Below are 24,399 nucleotides of genomic sequence, written 5' to 3'. Positions count from 1 at the left end.
ATTGTTGCCGACAAAGACAATTTAATCTTAGTTCAGCATGGGTATACTTGTACATGTAACTGGTGAGTTGACATGTTTTATTGTGATACAAAAATGTATATGAGAGAGACAAAACTTTTTCACTTCTAGTCAGAAGTAACCGTGTCATCTGTACAATCCGGCACGCTGTCTAAACCTGTCTTATTTCTTTAGTCCCGACGAGTGCCGGTTTAGACAGCTTCCACTGTATATAAACCAAACATAAATGTGTATTCATTTTCCATCCTTACGGAAATATTTTCAGAGATGTTACTTTTGGAATGCAGGCTTGTTAACAAAACAAGAACATTTTCTTCTAATCAACTAAAAAAATTGTTTTGTTAGAAAATACATTACAAAGAAAGAATAATAATCAATAATTTTCATGTATCATAGTTGTCAGATAGCAGGAACTTCAAACCCCAGAGCTTCTAAAGAATGACCTGTGTGCACCATCTTCCCACATCTGGTTTGCAGTTACCTCAGAAAAAGTTTGGTCTCGTTCACCCCTCTCACCTGTTGGCCTTTCAGACATGGAGGCTCTAAACGGGGGAGTCAGGCAGGTATCTGGAGGTAAGTTAAATCTTACTCTCTGCTCTCACCTAATAACCTTTCCGACATGGAGGTTCTACAAGGGGGGTATTTGGAACACATGTATATGCATGTGAGGTAACACAGAACATGTACCAATACTTGCAGTTTGGTGAAAAAGGGTTCAAGATTGTTGCACTTATGTAGTAACTTGTGTACTAGTTCAGTTGTAGTTATAACAAGCATTGTCACTAAGGTGACATAATCCCCCGCTGTAAATTATCAAATCAAACTTAAAAAGTAATGAAAGTTTAAGATGAAGTTAAATGTCAACAAAAACATGACCAGTCAACCTCTCTTGATATCTTGCTCTTTAGTTGTTCAAACACACAAATATTTTCATGACTGACTTTGACCTTGACATGAATGTCATAGTGTAAGAAATATGCAAAAGTGGTACTAAAGAAATTGCTTATTGAAAAACATTCAAGGGAAGTCTTGAAAGTCTATGAAGAAAATCCAGTGAATTCAGGTTAACATGCTGAAATTTTCAAAGTGTCGCTGTGACCTTGAAAATTAGGTGACGGTCACCAAAATCAACTGGACCCTGCGCCTTCCCTGGATGAAGCTTGGCATTGAATATGAAGGAAATCCAGTGAATGGTTCTTGAGATATCTCGCTGACAAGCGTAACATGCAGGTTAATATGCTGAAATCTTCAAAGTATCTCCATGACCTTGAAAATTATGTGAAGGTCACCGAAATCGACTGGGCCCTGTGCCTTCCCTAGATAAAGCTTGGTGTTGAATATGAAGAAAATCTAGTAAACAGTTCTTGAGATACATGACAACAGTAAAACTTTAAAGTCCCCTTGTGACCTTGAAATGAAGGTCAGACAGACGGACGGACAGAGCATAATACTATATCCCCCGCTTCGCGCTAAATGCGCGGCGGGGTTAACAAGTATCTCACATCTGACCAGTCCTTGTTGTATTCTTGTAGTGCAAAGCACCAGTCAGGATACCAACAATTACAGACCTTTCAACATATTTTACTGTGATGTAATGTTCTCAGGGATCCATCTCAGGCAATGGGTCCTCTATCTCACTCTCTATACATGAGCTTTCACTACCCCCATCTCAGGCACTGGGTCCTCTTTCTTACCTAAAACATGAGCTTCCACTACCCCCATCTCAGGCACTGGGTCCTCTATCTTACCTAAAACACAAGCTTCCACTACCCCCATCTCTGGCACTGGGTCCTCTATCTTACCTAAAACATGAGCTTCCACTACCCCCATCTCAGGCACTGGGTCCTCTATCTTACCTAAAACATGGGCTTCCACTACCCCCATCTCTGGCACTGGGTCCTCTATCTTACCTAAAACATGAGCTTCCACTACCCCCATCTCAGGCAATGGGTCCTCTATCTTACCTACAACATGGGCTTCCACTACCCCCATCTCTGGCACTGGGTCCTCGATCTTACCTAAAACATGGTCTTCCACTACCCCCATCTCAGGCACTGGGTCCTCTATCTTACCTAAAACACAAGCTTCCACTACCCCCATCTCAGGCACTGGGTCCTCTATCTTACCTAAAACATGAGCTTCCACTACCCCCATCTCAGGCACTGGGTCCTCTATCTTACCTAAAACATGGGATTCCACCACTACCACTGGCTCAGGCACTGGGTCCTCTATCTTACCTAAAACACAAGCTTCCACTACCCCCATCTCAGGCACTGGGTCCTCTATCTTACCTAAAACACAAGCTTCCACTACCCCCATCTCAGGCACTGGGTCCTCTATCTTACCTAAAACATGGGCTTCCACTACCCCCATCTCAGGCACTGGGTCCTCTATCTTACCTAAAACATGGTCTTCCACTACCCCCATCTCAGGCACTGGGTCCTCTATCTTACCTAAAACACAAGCTTCCACTACCCCCATCTCTGGCACTGGGTCCTCTATCTTACCTAAAACATGAGCTTCCACTACCCCCATCTCAGGCACTGGGTCCTCTATCTTACCTAAAACATGGGATTCCACTACCACTGGCTCAGGCACTGGGTCCTCTATCTTACCTAAAACATGGGATTCCACTACCCCCATCTCAGGCACTGGGTCCTCTATCTTACCTAAAACATGGGATTCCACTACCACTGGCTCAGGCACTGGGTCCTCTATCTTACCTAAAACACAAGCTTCCACTACCCCCATCTCAGGCACTGGGTCCTCTATCTTACCTAAAACACAAGCTTCCACTACCCCCATCTCAGGCACTGGGTCCTCTATCTTACCTAAAACATGGGCTTCCACTACCCCCATCTCAGGCACTGCTTCCACTCCCCATCTCAGGCACTGGGTCCTCTATCTTACCTAAAACATGGGCTTCCACTACCCCCCATCTCAGGCACTGGGTCCTCTATCTTACCTAAAACATGGGCTTCCACTACCCCCATCTCAGGCACTGGGTCCTCTATCTTACCTAAAACACAAGCTTCCACTACCCCCATCTCAGGCACTGGGTCCTCTATCTTACCTAAAACACAAGCTTCCACTACCCCCATCTCAGGCACTGGGTCTCTATCTTACCCTATACATGAGTTTCCACTACCACTGGCACAGGCACTGGGTATGTTTCACACTATCCACTTTACACAGGCAGTAATTCAGTAAAGCAAGTACATATATGCAATATATCCCTATTTACAAATACCAATATGCTGACACTTTCAAACATGACAGCTAATAGGAAGTAAAATGGAAGGTATAGCTGACAGCCAAACCATGACTAAATGCAAACCCTAATTGTAGCAACATGTGCCGTGCACACCTCACATGGTGGTATGGATTACTTTTGAGACGGCACCAAAATAGACACATAAATATAACATTTCACTTATCTTTAACACTTGAGAAGCCGTGCATCTTGCAGTTCAAAATAACTTGGTAATTCTAGATGTATGACATAGTTGCTCTGGGTGTTCTAGCTCAGTCATGGGAAGTGGTCTTTCTATGAAAGCACTGTTCAGTATTTGTTTCATAAGTGATTGACTGAAACAGTGACGAAACAACAAGATATACCAACTCAATACAGTCATGCGAGACATCATCCAATGGGAGGCAGAATGGAGGATTCTCACCTTCCAATATCAACTCATGTATCTAATATAGTCACCACATCGCCATTTTATAATGAACTCTTCATATATACACCCAACACAGTTGTAACTGATAAAGTATAACACCCGATGTAGACAAGAAAAGACAAACTCACAAATTCTTATTATCATCCACCCTTCATGTGCAGTTAGATCCAAAAACAATGTCTGACAGAGTGAGTGAGTGAATGTACTCTGATGGTGAAGTTGAGTGACATAGCATGTTGAGGTGCTATGCTGCTTCAAACTGGGCAGACCATCATCATCTACAGACTCCCTTCTCCCAGATGGCCCCTGTCTACAGACTCCCTTCTCCCAGATGGCCCCTGTCTACAGACTCCCTTCTCCCAGATGGCCCCTGTCTACAGACTCCCTTCTCCCAGATGGCCCCTGTCTACAGACTCCCTTCTCCCAGATGGCCCCTGTCTACAGACTCCCTTCTCCCCAGATGGCCCCTGTCTACAGACTCCCTTCTCCCAGATGGCCCCTGTCTACAGACTCCCTTTCTCCCAGATGGCCCCTGTCTCACAGACTGTCCCTGACCCCTCCCAGATGGCCCCTGTCTACAGACTCCCTTCTCCCAGATGGCCCCTGTCTACAGACTCCCTTCTCCCAGATGGCCCCTGTCTACAGACTCCCTTCTCCCCAGATGGCCCCTGTCTACAGACTCCTTTCTCCCAGATGGCCCCTGTCTACAGACTCCCTCCCCCAGATGGCCCCTGTCTACAGACTCAGATGGCCCCTGTCTACAGACTCCCTTCTCCCAGATGGCCCCTGTCTACAGACTCCTTCTCCCAGATGGCCCCTGTCTACAGACTCCCTTCTCCCAGATGGCCCCTGTCTACAGACTCCCCTTTCTCCCAGATGGCCCCTGTCTCTCCCTTCTCCCCACAGACTCCCTTCTCCCCAGATGGCCCCTGTCTACAGACTCCCTTCTCCCAGATGGCCCCTGTCTACAGACTCCCTCCTCTCCCAGATGGCCCCTGTCTACAGACTCCCTTCTCCCAGATGGCCCCTGTCTACAGACTCCTTCTCCCAGATGGCCCCTGTCTACAGACTCCCTTCTCCCAGATGGCCCCTGTCTACAGACTCCCTTCTCCCAGATGGCCCCTGTCTACAGACTCCCTTCTCCCAGATGGCCCCTGTCTACAGACTCCCTTCTCCCCAGATGGCCCCTGTCTACAGACTCCCTTCTCCCAGATGGCCCCTGTCTACAGACTCCCTTCTCCCAGATGGCCCCTGTCTACAGACTCCCTTCTCCCAGATGGCCCCTGTCTACAGACTCCCTTCTCCCCAGATGGCCCCTGTCTACAGACTCCCTTCTCCCCAGATGGCCCCTGTCTACAGACTCCTTCTCCCCGATGGCCCCTGTCCTACAGACTCCCCTTCTCCCAGAGATGGCCCCTGTCTACAGACTCCCTTCTCCCAGATGGCCCCTGTCTACAGACTCCCTTCTCCCAGATGGCCCCTGTCTACAGACTCCCTTCCCCCCCAGATGGCCCCTGCTACAGACTCCCTTCTCCCAGATGGCCCCTGTCTACAGACTCCCTTCTCCCAGATGGCCCCTGTCTACAGACTCCCTTCTCCCAGATGGCCCCTGTCTACAGACTCCCTTCTCCCAGATGGCCCCTGTCTACAGACTCCCTTCTCCCAGATGGCCCCTGTCTACAGACTCCCTTCTCCCAGATGGCCCCTGTCTACAGACTCCCTTCTCCCCAGATGGCCCCTGTCTACAGACTCCTTCTCCCAGATGGCCCCTGTCTACAGACTCCCCTTCTCCCAGATGGCCCCTGTCTACAGACTCCCCCTCTCCCAGATGGCCCCTGTCTACAGACTCCCTTCTCCCAGATGGCCCCTGTCTACAGACTCCTTCTCCCAGATGGCCCCTGTCTACAGACTCCCTTCTCCCCAGATGGCCCCTGTCTACAGACTCCCTTCTCCCAGATGGCCCCTGTCTACAGACTCCCTTCTCCCAGATGGCCCCTGTCTACAGACTCCCCTCCCCCAGATGGCCCCTGTCTACAGACTCCTTCTCCCCAGATGGCCCCTGTCTACAGACTCCCTTCTCCCAGATGGCCCCTGTCTGTTGACTCCCTTCTCCCCAGATGGCCCCTGCTACAGACTCCTTCTCCCCAGATGGCCCCTGTCTACAGACTCCCTTCTCCCAGATGGCCCCTGTCTACAGACTCCCTTCTCCCAGATGGCCCCTGTCTACAGACTCCTTCTCCCAGATGGCCCCTGTCTACAGACTCCCTTCTCCCAGATGGCCCCTGTCTACAGACTCCCTTCTCCCAGAGATGGCCCCTGTCTACAGACTCCCTTCTCCCAGATGGCCCCTGTCTCACAGACTCCTTCTCCCAGATGGCCCCTGTCTACAGACTCCCCTTCTCCCAGATGGCCCCTGTCTACAGACTCCCTTCTCCCAGATGGCCCCTGTCTACAGACTCCCTTCTCCCAGATGGCCCCTGTCTACAGACTCCCTTCTCCCAGATGGCCCCTGTCTACAGACTCCCTTCTCCCAGATGGCCCCTGTCTACAGACTCCCTTCTCCCAGATGGCCCCTGTCTACAGACTCCCTTCTCCCAGATGGCCCCTGTCTACAGACTCCCTTCTCCCAGATGGCCCCTGTCTACAGACTCCCTTCTCCCAGGTGGATCCTGTCTACAGACTCCCTTCTCCCAGATGGCCCCTGTCTACAGACTCCCTTCTCCCAGATGGCCCCTGTCTACAGACTCCCTTCTCCCAGATGGCCCCTGTCTACAGACTCCCTTCTCCCAGATGGCCCCTGTCTACAGACTCCCTTCTCCCAGATGGCCCCTGTCTACAGACTCCCTTCTCCCAGATGGCCCCTGTCTACAGACTCCCTTCTCCCAGATGGCCCCTGTCTACAGACTCCCTTCTCCCAGATGGCCCCTGTCTGGGCTCTCCCTTCTCCCAGATGGCCCCTACAGACTCCTTCTCCCAGATGGCCCTGTCTCACAGACTCCCCTTCTCCCAGATGGCCCCTGTCTACAGACTCCCTTCTCCCAGATGGCCCCTGTCTCACAGACTCCCTTCTCCCAGATGGATCCTGTCTACAGACTCCCTTCTCCCAGATGGCCCCTGTCTACAGACTCCTTCTCCCAGATGGCCCCTGTCTACAGACTCCCTTCTCCCAGATGGCCCTGTCTACAGACTCCCTTCTCCCCCAGATGGCCCCTGTCTGAGACTCCCTTCTCCCAGATGGATCCTGTCCACAGACTCCCTTCTCCCAGATGGCCCCTGTCTACAGACTCCCTTCTCCCAGATGGCCCCTGTCTACAGACTCCCTTCTCCCAGATGGCCCCTGTCTACAGACTCCTTCTCCCAGATGGCCCCTGTCTACAGACTCCCTTCTCCCAGATGGCCCCTGTCTACAGACTCCCTTCTCCCAGGTGGATCCCTGTCTACAGACTCCTTCTCCCAGATGGCCCCTGTCTACAGACTCCCTTCTCCCAGATGGCCCCTGTCTACAGACTCCCTTCTCTCCCAGATGGCCCCTGTCTACAGACTCCCTTCTCCCAGATGGCCCCTGTCTACAGACTCCTTCTCCCAGATGGCCCCTGTCTACAGACTCCTTCTCCCAGATGGCCCCTGTCTACAGACTCCCCTTCTCCCAGATGGCCCCTGTCTACAGACTCCCTTCTCCCAGGTGGACCCTGTCTACAGACTCCTTCTCCCAGATGGCCCCTGTCTACAGACTCCCTTCTCCCAGATGGCCCCTGTCTACAGACTCCCTTCTCCCAGATGGCCCCTGTCTACAGACTCCCTTCTCCCAGATGGCCCCTGTCTACAGACTCCTTCTCCCAGATGGCCCCTGTCTACAGACTCCCTTCTCCCAGATGGCCCCTGTCTACAGACTCCTTCTCCCAGATGGCCCCTGTCTACAGACTCCACTTCTCCCAGATGGCCCCTTGTCTACAGACTCCCTCTCCCAGATGGCCCCTGTCTACAGACTCCCTTCTCCCAGATGGCCCCTGTCTACAGACTCCCTTCTCCCAGATGGCCCCTGTCTACAGACTCCATTCTCCCAGATGGCCCCTGTCTACAGACTCCATTCTCCCAGGTGCATCCTGTCTACAGACTCAGTTCTCCCAGATGGCCCCTGTCTACAGACTCACTTCTCCCAGGCGGACCCTGTCTACAGACTCACTTCTCCCAAGCGGACCCTGTCTACAGACTCCATTCTCCCAGGTGCATCCTGTCTACAGACTCACTTCTCACCAGGCAGACCATGCCTACAGACTCACTTCTCCCAGGTGGATCCTGTCTACAGACTCCCTTCTCCCAGATGGCCCCTGTCTACAGACTCACTTCTCCCAGACGGACCCTGTCTACAGACTCACTTCTCCCAAGCGGACCCTGTCTACAGACTCCATTCTCCCAGGTGCATCCTGTCTACAGACTCCCTTCTCCCAGGCAGACCATGCCTACAGACTCACTTCTCCCAGGTGGATCCTGTCTACAGACTCCCTTCTCCCAGATGGCCCCTGTCTACAGACTCACTTCTCCCAGACGGACCCTGTCTACAGACTCACTTCTCCCAAGCGGACCCTGTCTACAGACTCCCTTCTCCCAGGTGCATCCTGTCTACAGACTCCCTTCTCCCAGGCGGACCCTGTTTACAGACTCACTTCTCCCAAGCGGACCCTGTCTACAGACTCCCTTCTCCCAAGCGGACCCTGTCTACAGACTCCATTCTCCCATGCGCATCCTGTCTACAGACTCACTTCTCCCAGGTGCATCCTGTCTACAGACTCCCTTCTCCCACGTGCATCCTGTCTACAGACTCACTTCTCCCAGATGGCCCCTGTCTACAGACTCTCTTTTCCCAAGCGGACCCTGTCTACAGACTCTCTTCTCCCAAGCGGACCCTGTCTACAGACTGCTATCTTCCAAGTGAGCCATGTCTTCTTTATGCTGCTATTGGAGCTGAGCCAAGGTTTCAATTAGAACATGTTGATTTCAAGTGAACTAAATAGCACCAGGTGATACAGTATTGGCTTCATGTCACCATCGCCTGCCTTTACAAGATCAGCCTGGCCTTATAATCTCACTATATGTAAAAATGTGGGCATGTAAGGTCTACTGAAATACATGCCACAAAGTGTAGAATGGAAGTAGGCTGCTGATATACATGCCACAAGGTGTGGAATGGAAGTAGGCTGCTGATGTACATGCCACAAGGTGTGGAATGGAAGTAGGCTGCTGATGTACATGCCACAAGGTGTGGAATGGAAGTAGGCTGCTGATGTACATGCCACAAGGTGTGGAATGGAAGTAGGCTGCTGATGTACATGCCACAAGGTGTGGAATGGAAGTAGGCTGCTGATGCCACAAGGTGAATGGAGTAGGGTGTGGAATGGAAGTAGGCTGCTGATGTACATGCTGATGTACATGCCACAAGGTGTGGAATGGAAGTAGGCTGCTGATGTACATGCCACAAGGTGTGGAATGGAAGTAGGCTGCTGATGTACATGCCACAAGGTGTGGAAGTAGGCTGCTGATGGAAGTAGGCTGCTGATGTACATGCCACAAGGTGTGGAATGGAAGTAGGCTGCTGATGTACATGCCACAAGGTGTGGAATGGAAGTAGGCTACTGATGTACATGCCACAAGGTGTGGAATGGAAGTAGGCTGCTGATGTACATGCCACAAGGTGTGGAATGGAAGTAGGCTGCTGATGTACATGCCACAAGGTGTGGAATGGAAGTAGGCTGCTGATGTACATGCCACAAGGTGTAGAATGGAAGTAGGCTGCTGATGTACATGCCACAAGGTGTAGAATGGAAGTAGGCTGCTGATGTACATGCCACAAGGTGTAGAATGGAGTAGGCTGGATGTACATGCCACAAGGTGTAGAATGGAAGTAGGCTGCTGATGTACATGCCACAAGGTGTAGAATGGAAGTAGGCTGCTGATGTACATGCCACAAGGTGTGGAAGTGGGCATGCCACAAGGTGTGAATGGAAGATGGAAGTACTGATGCCATGCCACAAGGTGTGGAATGGAAGTAGGCTGCTGATATACATGCCACAAGGTGTGGAATGGAAGTAGGCTGCTGATATACATGCCACAAGGTGTGGAATGGAAGTAGGCTGCTGATGTACATGCCACAAGGTGTGGAATGGAAGTAGGCTGCTGATATACATGCCACAAGGTGTGGAATGGAAGTAGGCTGCTGATATACATGCCACAAGGTGTGGAATGGAAGTAGGCTGCTGATATACATGCCACAAGGTGTGGAATGGAAGTAGGCTGCTGATATACATGCCACAAGGTGTGGAATGGAAGTAGGCTGCTGATATACATGCCACAAGGTGTGGAATGGAAGTAGGCTACTGATATACATGCCACAAGGTGTGGAATGGAAGTAGGCTGCTGATATACATGCCACAAGGTGGAATGGAAGTGGAAATGGAAGTAGGCTGCTGATATACATGCCACAAGGTGTGGAATGGAAGTAGGCTGATATACATGCCACAAGGTGTGGAATGGAAGTAGGCTGCTGATATACATGCCACAAGGTGTGGAATGGAAGTAGGCTGCTGATATACATGCCACAAGGTGAATGGAAGTAGGCTGCTGATATACATGCCACAAGGTGTGGAATGGAAGTAGGCTGCTGATATACATGCCACAAGGTGTGGAATGGAAGTAGGCTGCTGATGTACATGCCACAAGGTGTGGAATGGAAGTAGGCTGCTGATGTACATGCCACAAGGTGTGGAATGGAAGTAGGCTGCTGATGTACATGCCACAAGGTGTGGAATGGAAGTAGGCTGCTGATGTACATGCCACAAGGTGTGGTATGGAAGGTGTGGAATAGGCTAGGCTGATATACATGCCACAAGGTGTGGAATGGAAGTAGGCTACTGATGTACATGCCACAAGGTGTGGAATGGAAGTAGGCTGCTGATGTACATGCCACAAGGTGTGGAATGGAAGTAGGCTGCTGATATACATGCCACAAGGTGTAGAATGGAAGTAGGCTGCTGATATACATGCCACAAGGTGTGGAATACAAATTTGCTATGCAAAGATTTGATGTGACACACGTTATCAGCCAGGGAAACAATTTAAAGTCAACTTAGAAGCAATATCAAATCCTGTCAGTCATCTCATCAAACAATGTGTATTTTTCTTGTTAAATACAATGACTTTGCAACCACTTCAAGACAATCAGGGCACAGGAGCCTATGGCTTCACATGCACTTTTCCAAGTTTTACCAGACGTCATCAGCCATCCTTTCCATGTGTTGGTAAGCTAAAAATAAATTGTCTGAAATGGCCCTTAGCTTACAGAAGTAGCCAGGAATAGGTTTCTTGTTATAGAACTAGAACTCTACAAACTATGGTAATGCTTTTTCATGACCACAGGTACCTCTTCAATCTTCCAACTCTGAAGGCTGGAATTTGTTGGGCACTCTTTAGACATGGTTTCTTTGAAGCGGTCGCTAGAGATAAGCAGATAAATAAAATCCAGAAGAAAACAATCAGGAATAGGTGCATTCAAAGTGTCAACAACTCAGTCTGACCAATCCAGTCTTGAAAATTGTGGCAGTAGTTGTTGGAGCACACTGTTATGGTTTCTAAGTACTATTCTGTAACAAGTGAAAGGTCACATTTTCAACTTCTTATATGGCGACATGACATTTTGTGAACACCTTTACTTGAATTTACCATTATTTAGAATCTTGAAAATATATACAAAGATAATCTATGATATGATTCGTACGAAAATGATTAAAAGACATTCCTCATTAGGTGATTCAAATAATGTAAACATCCATATTTCATTTCAGTCCATTTTCAACATTGTCCACTAATTCATATAATTCTTTGTTAAAGAAATTGCCCAGTAAAATACTGAACAAATTTTCATTATGACATCTCTATCCAGCCACTTCAGGTGCCATACTGTGAACCATGCTGCCATTGGTATGAGCAGGCACAGTTTCATTGACATGATGAACTGTGGGTGTGAATTGGTAATTACTACACATGAACTGCCTGGGAATGTTGCAATGACTTCATCTAAGACATTCCAAGTTTGACATGCATCACATGACATCATGTGAAACTGGTAAGGGAATTATTCTTCCCGTAGTAAACTGTGAATTTGGACTGGATGTTAGCAAGTGCTCAAGTGCATCAATAGAGGTCGCTTACCGCCACTTACTTGCTTTTTTCAGTTGGATAGTCAGATTAAGTTTTAGAAATACCTATCTTAGTTTCTTAGTAAAAGTTACATACGCTTAACACAGACCATGTAACCAACATGTTACAAAAAAATATCCCTCAATTTTCCAAAGCAACTCTACTTTCAACTGAACGCTCGTGGTTCTCACATGGGCATAATGCTTTGGTGATGAGGCTCTATAAAGCTGAGTGGCCATTTCCCATAAATGAACCATGCAAATATTGACAAGATCCTCATCAGTTCTGCGTCAGGTTACAGAGCCTGGTATGAGCCACCACCAAACACTACGTTTAGCGATAGGAAGTGGATGACCTCCCAACAATCTTGTTTGGTCATCATAACAAACTAAAACTGACAGTCAATCAGGGGGCATCCACTTCTTATGTTTATAGAATAACAAATGAAATGAAACATGTCTCCTACCTTGGCATGTACACCGAGTTCTTACACTGATTAATGAGAGTTGCACAAGGTGAAGGAACCATTCACTACCAACTTTCACTTCACCACCGATGATCTTATGTCCGTTTGATATTGGTGAAGGTTACTGAGCAAATTTGCATCACTTCACCAACATTTATGGTGTGTGATTAAATTTTTTTGTGAACAGTCATGTAAAACTTGATGGGACTTTTAACTCATTAAAGCCGAGAGACGCATATACGGGACAAATTAATCAGCTCCTCAAAGCGAGTGACGTGTTTATGGGGCAGGTAATTAGCAGTTTCTCACAGCGAGAGCCACATACAGTCGTCAACAGAAAGCACCTCTTATTCAGCGAGAGACGCACATGTGTGTTGTGCTTTTAAAAATCGCACTGTACCTATTATTTCAACCAATTTAGCAGTACTGAGCAAATGTTAGCTTTTCTTACGAGAGATCCCACCTTTAGTATCAATCAGAAGAAGTATTTAAAGTGTTTTGATAACAATTGCAAATCATTATCATAGGCTTGTACAGCGTTTAGCAAATGAACGCATGTCGTGAGAAAGGGATTATGATGTTTTACAGAGGTAAGTGCCTGGTACTCTTCCTTGGGAATGGATACTAAAATACTTCCGTATGCACCTTGATTGAATTAGATGTAATGGTTTAGAGGTTACTAAAAATTATATTTCCTTCAACTACCTAATAAATAGGAAACAATATACGAAATTTCAAGGACATACAAAGAATTCAAACACAATAGAATAGTTTGAATTTACTTTTTAGGCATCATTACGTTGTCATGTTTCATATACTGAAACATAATGTATAAACACAAGTAATTATACATCCAAGCTCGAATAGACTAAACATAATTGAACTTACTAATTTGAAGTTTACTGAATTGTAACTAGTTGCTTTCCATAATCTAAAGTTCGTAATGTTACCTAAGCGAATATAAAGTGATAAATTAAGCCTTTGCATCGAATACATATATACATGTCAGTGTTATTACAACAATGAAATGTTTTACTACGTTTGTTACAAAAGACAGTAAGTTGGTAATTCAAAACATTGTCACACATGGAGAGAAGTAATATCATAAGTTATTACATGTAAGCCATACAAAGGTATTTCAAGCATTTTTGTTCAAGCTGTTGAAAGTTTCATGTTGATTTGAATTGTCAGTTTTCTATGCAATTTACATGAGCATTCTGTAAAACGTTTGTATTTGATCTGTGTAATTATCAAATCCGGTGCAATTATCACGTGTATCAATCAACTCAGTCTCTATTGATCCATCGTCAATAAAAGTTGGATAGTATATCAGTTACGGTATCGATACACATGCGTATAATCATTCAAGCAGATTACAGTAATGAGATAATTGAATGCCTCTTTCGACCTTGAAATAACAGCCTCTGGTAGAATGCATATGTAGTTAAGTCCTTGTTGAAAGGTTTGTCCCGTGACAAGTGTAAAATAAACAGATGCGCTGTTATATCATTGGACATCTTGCTTTATGGAGTCACGCCCCTCTCTGTGATGTTTATACATTCATGCTCATCTGTAATCTTATGAACCTCGTTTGCATTCAGTAAAGATATAGGCACGCCAACCTTCATAAATATTGGGGTTGGGGGTGTCAACTGCAAGTTTATACTCCTATTTGTCTTATGTGTATATTTCATACATCGTTACCAGTGTGTATGTTTACAATACACAAACTGTTACATGATAGCTTGAGTTGATAAAGCCGAAACCCAGCATATGGACTGGTCAAGGATATAGCCAATAACCAATCTCTATCCAAGCTGCTGAGTGACCAAACGTGCTCTTCAGAAATTTCGCCCACGCCCCGTCACCTGTCCTTTCCTCTGTGACAGGTATCTCATGATACGATTGGTCGCAGATAACATATGACCAGCCACTACATTGAACAGTTGAGATACCGAACGTTCTATTCGGGAAATTTGATGATGCCCTATCACGCGACTCTTTGTTTTATGTCTATGCAAGGAATATGTAGTATACATTTTGTATATGTATGTTTGTATGGTCAATGTATGTTTTCTGCATTAAATCTGTATGGAATAAAGTGCAATGCTATGAATGTGCTTTGTGCTAGTCACAGACTAGCGTTATAGTACTTTCATTAAAATAATTCGTAAACACTAGAAATGTATCGGCAAAACCGCTATTTTAAATTGAAGATTATAAAGTATGAAAGTAAATTCTTCTTTACAGATGTCATTGTCATAGATGTTTTGTAAATTTAAACCTCACACAATGATATAAGAGAGAGAATTTGTTAACGTGTGTCTCATCTGTTACATACAAAGAATACATGTGTATGCATATTGTGATAAATTATAAATGTACAAGCCGACAAAAGGTCTACAAGAGAAACTTGCAATAAAATTACATAAAGCTTGCAATACACGACATGTATTCACACCTGATTTCTTTCAACATATATCTTTACGACACAATTAAACAATCAGGACTTGTTTGTACGACTAGACAGTTTCCTGTGATCCCCGAAACCTGCCAGGGAAATCAGGTGTGACTAGCACTAATTAGTCTCGGCACAGAGAGTGGGCAATCAGCGAGGGCTTCCACTAGGGTGTTGAGTAGTGATGGGGCTCTCGGGCTTAATGAGTTAATAGAGAAACAAGATGATTTTGTACAGCTATACAAAAAAACTGGCTTCAACTTCATCATCTACACTAACAAATAGTAGTTATTTCAATGCCAAAACAAATAACTTATATATAATGTTTTGGCAGACAAACCGATGGTTGATAGCATGACTCCTTTATCAACAAGGTGCCACAAGCAGACAGTGAAGTCATCTGGCTACAACACCTTCTTTAGTCAGCTCTTAGAGGCATGAACTAACAGGGATCTCTGATGACCTTAATCACATGTGATCCTCCCACAGGACATAGTAGACAGTATAAACCCGACAAACAAGACAAGCATTCAATGGAACTTTGCATACTCAATACTCCGTCTCACAGACCCTGAACAACATTATTGTCCCTACTGCCAAGCCTCCTAGTCTGTCATACAGACCCTCAACAACATCATTGTCCCTACTGTCAAGCCTCCTAGTCTGTCATACAGACCCTGAAACAACATCATTGACCCTACTGTCAAGCCTCCTAGTCTGTCATACAGACCCTCAACATCATTGTCCCTACTGTCAAGCCTCCTAGTCAGTCATTCAGACCCTGAAACAACATCATTGTCCCTACTGTCAAGCCTCCTAGTCAGTCATTCAGACCCTGAAACAACATCATTGTCCCTACTGTCAAGCCTCCTAGTCAGTCATTCAGACCCTGAAACAACATCATTGTCCCTACTGTCAAGCCTCCTAGTCAGTCATTCAGACCTTGAAACAACATCATTTTCCCTACTGTCAAGCCTCCTAGTCAGTCATTCAGACCCTGAAACAACATCATTGTCCCTACTGTCAAGCCTCCTAGTCAGTCATTCAGACCCTGAAACAACATCATTGTCCCTACTGTCAAGCCTCCTAGTCTGTGATACAGACCCTGAAACAACATCATTGTCCCTACTGTCAAGCCTCCTAGTCTGTCATACAGACCCTGAAACAACATCATTATCCCTTCTGTCTAGCCTCCTAGTCTGTCATACAGACCCTGAAACAACATCATTGTCCCTTCTGCCTAGCCTCCTAGTCTGTCATACAGACCCTGAAACAACATCATTGTCCCTACTGTCAAGCCTCCTAGTCTGTCATACAGACCCTGAAACAACATCATTGTCCCTTCTCCCTAGCCTCCTAGTCTGTCATACAGACCCTGAAGCAACAGCATTGTCCCCACTGTCAAGCCTCCTAGTCTGTCATTCAAACCCTGAAACAACATCATTGTCCCTACTGTCAAGCCCCCTAGTCTGTCATTCAGACCCTGAAACAACATCATTGTCCCTACTGTCAAGCCTCCTAGTCTGTCATTCAGACCCTGAAACAACATCATTGTCCCTACTGTCAAGCCTCCTAGTCAGTCATTCAGACCCTGAAACAACATCATTGTCCCTACTGTCAAGCCTCCTAGTCAGTCATTCAGACCCTGAAACAACATCATTGTCCCTACTGTCAAGCCTCCTAGTCAGTCATTCAGACCCTGAACAAACATCATTGTCCCTACTGTCAAGCCTCCTAGTCAGTCATTCAGACCTTGAAACAACATCATTGTCCCTACTGTCAAGCCTCCTAGTCAGTCATTCAGACCCTGAAACAACATCATTGTCCCTACTGTCAAGCCTCCTAGTCAGTCATTCAGACCCTGAAACAACATCATTGTCCCTACTGTCAAGCCTCCTAGTCTGTCATACAGACCCTGAAACAACATCATTGTCCCTACTGTCAAGCCTCCTAGTCTGTCATACAGACCCTGAAACAACATCATTATCCCTTCTGTCTAGCCTCCTAGTCTGTCATACAGACCCTGAAACAACATCATTGTCCCTTCTGCCTAGCCTCCTAGTCTGTCATACAGACCCTGAAACAACATCATTGTCCCTACTGTCAAGCCTCCTAGTCTGTCATACAGACCCTGAAACAACATCATTGTCCCTTCTCCCTAGCCTCCTAGTCTGTCATACAGACCCTGAAACAACATCATTGTCCCTGTCTGTCAAGCCTCCTCATACAGTCTGTCATACAGACCCTGAAACAACATCATTGTCCCTACTGTCAAGCCTCCTAGTCTGTCATTCAGACCCTGAAACAACATCATTGTCCCTACTGTCAAGCCTCCTAGTCTGTCATTCAGACCCTGAAACAACATCATTGTCCCTACTGTCAAGCCTCCTAGTCTGTCATTCAGACCCTGAAACAACATCATTGTCCCTACTGTCAAGCCTCCTAGTCTGTCATTCAGACCCTGAAACAACATCATTGTCCCTACTGTCAAGCCTCCTAGTCTGTCATTCAGACCCTGAAACAACATCATTGTCCCTACTGTCAAGCCTCCTAGTCAGTCATTCAGACCCTGAAACAACATCATTGTCCCTACTGTCAAGCCTCCTAGTCAGTCATTCAGACCCTGAAACAACATCATTGTCCCTACTGTCAAGCCTCCTAGTCAGTCATTCAGACCCTGAAACAACATCATTGTCCCTACTGTCAAGCCTCCTAGTCTGTCATACAGACCCTGAAACAACATCATTGTCCCTACTGTCAAGCCTCCTAGTCTGTCATACAGACCCTGAAACAACATCATTATCCCTTCTGTCTAGCCTCCTAGTCTGTCATACAGACCCTGAAACAACATCATTGTCCCTTCTGCCTAGCCTCCTAGTCTGTCATACAGACCCTGAAACAACATCATTGTCCCTACTGTCAAGCCTCCTAGTCTGTCATACAGACCCTGAAACAACATCATTGTCCCTTCTGTCAAGCCTCCTAGTCTGTCATACAGACCCTGAAGCAACAGCATTGTCCCCACTGTCAAGCCTCCTAGTCTGTCATACAGACCCTGAAACAACATCATTGTCCCTACTGTCAAGCCTCCTAGTCTGTCATTCAGACCCTGAAACAACATCATTGTCCCTACTGCCAAGCCTCCTAGTCTGTCATTCAGACCCTGAAACAACATCATTGTCCCTACTGTCAAGCCTCCTAGTCTGTCATACAGACCCTGAAACAACATCATTGTCCCTACTGTCAAGCCTCCTAGTCTGTCATACAGACCCTGAAACAACATCATTGTCCCTACTGTCAAGCCTCCTAGTCAGTCATTCAGACCCTGAAACAACATCATTGTCCCTACTGTCAAGCCTCCTAGTCTGTCATTCAGACCCTGAAACAACATCATTGTCCCTACTGCCAAGCCTCCTAGTCTGTCATTCAGACCCTGAAACAACATCATTGTCCCTACTGTCAAGCCCCCTAGTCTGTCATACAGACCCTGAAACAACATCATTGTCCCTACTGCCAAGCCTCCTAGTCTGTCATACACACCCTGAAACAAATATATCCAAGAAAGCCCATGCAAGTCAAGAATATGTTGCAAGTCTAGATTACCACAGTTTTAGAAAATGAAGAATGTCTCTGGGCTCCTTTTCATTATATTTAATGATTTGTTTTTATGAACAGCATTTTTCTGTAAAATATGTTCATTTCAGAGACTAGATGTCAGTCTAAAGCACTCCCTGCAATGCCAAAGCCCTAAATGAAGCAAGTCTAGATTTCCTCAGGTTCTGAATTTCCCATTTCACTGGGGCTCTTTTTCAATTTAAATGGGTTTATTTGTTACTATTAAAATTATATATTTTCAGAGACTAAGCATTAGTCTACATCCTCACTCACACTTTTAGTTTTCAGCTAAGTAATCCCGCCACCTGACTACCTGACTGACTTTGGTAACATTTGACAGCTGTCTATGCTACACTCCAGCCTGGACAAATGCACCTCATTATCAGGCAATTTATGACCAGAAATACATGGTTGTGTATATTTACTTTCCTGACTTGCTCCAAGTGTTGCTCCCAGATAAGACACAGGGAGTTCATGTTCAGCCCATTTCCTCAAAACTGTGGTGAAAATACTTAACCATTTAACTGCTGAAACATGAACTTGGGAACAGGTTAAGACGCCTGAGGGTAATTTTATTTATTGTACAAATATTGACATGACAGGAAAGAGATTATTAATGCAGAATTAGAAAATCTGAAAAGTGAGTGTAGAAAGACAACCTTCTAAATGCCAGTCCTAATGCAGTCTCTTAATACATGTGTGAATGAATGAGAGCTTATATGAAAGGAGCTTTGAGTTATACATTACACTGAATATATAGCATGGAATAGGTGATGAGCAAAATAATAATATATCGATATAAACCATGCTTCTTTATAGGTTCCCAAAAATGAGGATTGGCTGGTCATCATATGTATATATCCTGTCTGACTGACTGACTGACTGACTGAGTTTAGTTTTACGCCGCTTTTAGCAATATTCCAGCAATATCACGGCGGGGGACACCAGAAATGGGCTTAACACATTGTGCCCATGTGGGGAATCGAACCCGGGTCTTCGGCGTGATATCCTGTCTGAAATAACCATGTGTATTTTCATGCATGGCCTCTTAGAAGATTTCTCCTGTAAAGGATCTCACAGTACGTCTCAAACAAGTGATCTCACAGTACGTCTCAAACAAGTGATCTCATGGTACATGTCACAAACAAGTGATCTCACAGTACGTCTCAAACAAGTGATCTCATGGTACATGTCACAAACAAGTGATCTCACAGTACATGTCTCAAACAAGTGATGTCATGGTACGTCTCAAACAAGTGATCTCACAGTACGTCTCAAACAAGTGATCTCATGGTACATGTCACAAACAAGTGATCTCACAGTACATGTCTCAAACAAGTGATGTCATGGTACATGTCTCAAACAAGTGATCTCACAGTACGTCTCAAACAAGTGATCTCACAGTACATGTCTCAAACAAGTGATCTCACAGTACGTCTCAAACAAGTGATCTCATGGTACATGTCTCAAACAAGTCATCTCACAGTACATGTCTCAAACAAGTGATCTCACAGTACATGTCTCAAACAAGTTATCTCACAGTACATGTTTCAAACAAGTTATATCATGGTACATGTCTCAAACAAGTGATCTCACAGTACATGTCTCAAACAAGTGATCTCACAGTACATGTCTCAAACAAGTGATCTCACAGTACATCTCAAACAAGTGGATCTCACAGTACTCATGTACATCTCAAACAAGTGATCTCACAGTACACAAGTGATCTCACATTACATGTCTCAAACAAGTGATCTCACAGTACATGTCTCAAACAAGTGATCTCACAGTACATGTCTCAAACAAGTGATCTCACAGTACATGTCTCAAACAAGTGATCTCACAGTACATCTCAAACAAGTGATCTCACAGTACATACATTAAACAAGTGATCTCACAGTACATGTCTCAAACAAGTGATCTCACAGTACACACTTCAAACAAGTGATCTCACAGTACATGTCTCAAACAAGTGATCTCACAGTACACACTTCAAACAAGTGATCTCACAGTACACGTCTCAAACAAGTGATGCCACAGTACATGTCTCAAACAAGTAATCTCACAGTACATGTCTCAAACAAGTGATCTCACAGAACATCTCAAACAAGTTATCTCACAGTACATGTCTCATCTCACAGTACATGTGATCTCACAGTACATGTCTCAAACAAGTGATCTCACAGTACATGTCTCAAACAAGTGATCTCACAGTACATGTCTCAAACAAGTGATCTCACAGTACATACATGTCTCAAACAAGTGATCTCACAGTACATGTCTCAAACAAGTGATCTCACAGTACATGTCTCAAACAAGTGATCTCACAGTACATGTCTCAAACAAGTGATCTCACAGTACATCTCAAACAGTACATACATTAAACAAGTGATCTCACAGTACATGTCTCAAACAAGTGATCTCACAGTACACACTTCAAACAAGTGATCTCACAGTACATGCATCAAACAAGTGATCTCACAGTACATGTCTCAAACAAGTGATCTCACAGTGACATGTCTCAAACAAGTAATCATGCATCAAACAAGTGATCTCACAAAACAAGTACATGTCTCAAACAAGTGATCTCACAGTACAAGTGATCTCAAACAAGTGATCTCACAGTACACACTTCAAACAAGTGATCTCACAGTACATGTCTCAAACAAGTGATCTCACAGTACCTGTCTCAAATCTCTGAAGTGAAACAAGTCTCACAGTACACTCTCAAACAAGTGATCTCACAGTACATGCATCAAACAAGTGATCTCACAGTACATGTCTCAAACAAGTGATCTCACAGTACACTCTCAAACAAGTGATCTCACAGTACATGCATCAAACAAGTGATCTCACAGTACATGTCTCAAACAAGTGATCTCACAGTACATGTCTCAAACAAGTGATCTCACAGTACATGCATCAAACAAGTGATCTCACAGTACCTGTCTCAAACAAGTGATCTCACAGTACATGCATCAAACAAGTGATCTCACAGTACACACTTCAAACAAGTGATCTCACAGTACATGCATCAAACAAGTGATCTCACAGTACCTGTCTCAAACAAGTGATCTCACAGTACATGACATCTAAATCCACAAAGTACCTGGGTGCTGTTGTACAAAGCGATCTTAGTACTAAGGTGATCGTAACTCCCATACCATAACACAGACTTACGACTGGTGTACCGCTAAGGTTGCTTTGTACAAAGGCACCCTGGCATACATCAGTGTGTTATTGAGGTCAACTTGAAAGTGGGGCTCAAACAAGTATCTTGTTTCACTTTAACTGTTGCAAAGTAGCAAGGTATTGTCTCTGCAACGATCGCCTCCCCTGACTAACTCTTCGCCAGATGCTGCCAGTTTCCCAGTGTTTACCTGCAGAGTGTGGCAGAATAGCAATGGGAGTTACTGTATATCTAGTTTTACTTTTGACCTTCTCAGAGTATATCTTGATCACAAATCCTTTTTATCTTGGAGGATATATAATATAAATATACGGAATATGATATTTATCCTTTAGGTCCAACTCAATACTGGTTTGTTTTACAGATGCTACAAATGAGATGCTGTCTGATAATATACCAATTTTACTACTTTATGTGTCATTTGTACTGTTTAAATTTCAAAATCAGTATCTATTGGCAGAAAATATGACATGAGCTGACAAGTAATTGATACTTTGTCAATATGTCTGATTTCAAGTAATATCTGTTTTATGCTTATAGTCATCTGTACAATTAACATCATACAATTTTATGTTTTAGCTCTATACTAAGCCTATTTACATATTAACCTGACATTATTGCGAAACAAGAAATACAACAGGTCAGAAATCCTGTAGCCTTATTTTTATTATTCTGTTCAAAACACCAACATTTAGTATGTAACTGTCATGAAAGGACATCTTTGTTAAGCTAGTGTTTAAGAAGATTAATTAGGTTGCTCTAAGAACACTCGGTCTAGCCCGATGGTTAAAGCATTTGCTTGTGACACCAAAGAACCAGGTTTGATGCCTCACATGGACATCATGTGTGAAATCTGTTGCTGGTGTCCCCATGATGATATCGCTGGAATACTGCTAATAGCAGCATAAAAATATACTCACTCAGTCACTTACTCACACTCTAAGAACACTCTGATCGTTGCTTCACAGAACACAACAGTTTTCCAACAAACTCAAAAAAGTTCAAATCTTTCCAAATAGCTAGCTTGCACACCTGTGAAGATGGGAGTTTAGAACTTAATTCCAGCAACCATTGCTTGTTGTTAGAGGAGACTGACCAGATGCCTGACTTGTTATAGGCATGTAAGTGTTCCCCAAATATGCAGATGTCAATCACTGGATTGTCAAAACTCCTTTTTATAAACACTGCCGTCATCAATCTTGACAGAGAGCCGGTCAAAAACATGATCAGTTTCATTTGGTCCACAAGTATGACTTTTAATTCTGACCAAGATTGTACACTCACCGGCAATTAAGTTAATCGAAGGAAATATGATTTGGTTTGAATAGTTCAGAGATAAATGACAAGTCTATGGTACATTTCTTGGCTGACGATGTGTGTCTGTGTGGGATTTTTTTCACATCTGGCAAGTTTTACTTTTAGACCTATGACGTCAAACTTAAATTGCTACACAACCCTTAAAATATTTCAGCTCACACAGGAAAACATATTTCGTACTCTGTACTGATGACAATGCTGCAAGAACAACGTTACCACTAACGCTGGCGCTACCGTCGCGCGTTTTACACGTGCAAATGTCTGTGCAGAGTGATCGTCGGTTATTTTGAGAATTAACATACCCTGAAGCAAGTCGACGTTCATGTTACAACAACGGGCCTACCTTAGTTCACGAGCTGGAGTATTTAGAGCCAGTCTGCCTCGGATTTCTCATCACACGAGGAGTGGGGGAACTGAAATGGAAAGCAGCCCATCTGCAATAGACACTGGTCGTCTGCTTCCATTCAGGAACGGTTTATTGTTCGTCGAGGGGTGCAGCACCACTTTTGTTTTAAATTGGGAGGGTTCATATTTGTGAAATTACTGTATGCATAACATATATTTGTTCTAAGCATACGAGGTCATTAGTTACCAAGAATTTACTTACAGTTTAAGTTTGTTGGCATTCATTCACATCGGCGATTTTTTTTCAACTTTCAAAATAATATTCCCATCACCTGTGATGCCATGTGTTCAACCGAAAGCATATGCACGCTCGCGCTTTTGCTAGTGAACCCGATATGTCAAGATAGTGTATTTAGAACCACGGCTTATCGCGCTGAGGTGTAGAGTGGTCCCGAACCATTTCCTTTTAGTTAACATATGATTACTTATAAATTTCAAGTAAATAAAAAATAGGCGTCTTTTTCTGAAAAGATAAAACACACATAATGTCTTTATCTGTGACCATCGAACTGTTGATAACCTCTCCTTTTACCATGTAAAACGTTATCTTGTGTTTTCAAAGGTGTACGTCATTTCGGCAGGTACAACCATAAATAAGCTGCCATAATAGTACCGTGTTTCTGTTTTTTCACCGTAGCGATTTGCGATGAAACTGTTGTAAAACCTTGGCCACAACATCTGAACTGGCTAGATGTATTGTTACTCACAACACTGATTCAGTGGTTGTTGTTATCTGTCTGGAGCCTCCTCCCAGCTTCTGTGAAAATAGTTTGGTGAAAGCGGCTAAAAGTCAGAACCTCTGAAAACGTGGTTGTTATTTTTACAGTGTGTCATGTTCCCGGTGATTATAGCAACAACTGACACCTGACATGCAAAACCATACCTGTGTTGTATTTGGAAACAAAAAGCTTCCTAAGTAACTTTACTGGTATTGTAAGAAGTTTTAAGATACATTACCATGGTTACGATAAACCATAATACAAGCAGGTTAAAGAACTAGCAAGACTAGAACTAGTCTATTTCGCATTTTGATTTTGAATATGGGGTCAAGAAAACA

At 44.6% G+C, this 24,399-nt stretch overlaps 1 protein-coding gene across 1 annotated transcript in view; it reads right to left on the bottom strand.

Annotated features, from left to right (window-relative positions):
* The window catches only part of LOC124264739, a 69,953-nt gene extending 46,565 nt beyond the window's left edge, over positions 1 to 23,388 (bottom strand). Inside the window, 1 exon segment of the mRNA XM_046699510.1 lies at positions 23,281 to 23,388. The gene's annotated coding sequence lies outside the window, so the exon portion shown is untranslated.
* Between the last annotated feature and the right edge of the window lie 1,011 nt (positions 23,389 to 24,399).

The sequence above is a fragment of the Haliotis rubra genome, unplaced genomic scaffold (assembly GCF_003918875.1).
Source record: "Haliotis rubra isolate DU_JTF1 unplaced genomic scaffold, ASM391887v1 Scf94, whole genome shotgun sequence".
NCBI lineage: Eukaryota > Metazoa > Mollusca > Gastropoda > Lepetellida > Haliotidae > Haliotis > Haliotis rubra.
Note: the sequence above shows the minus strand (reverse complement) of the source record. Positions and strands in the feature narration are given on the sequence as shown.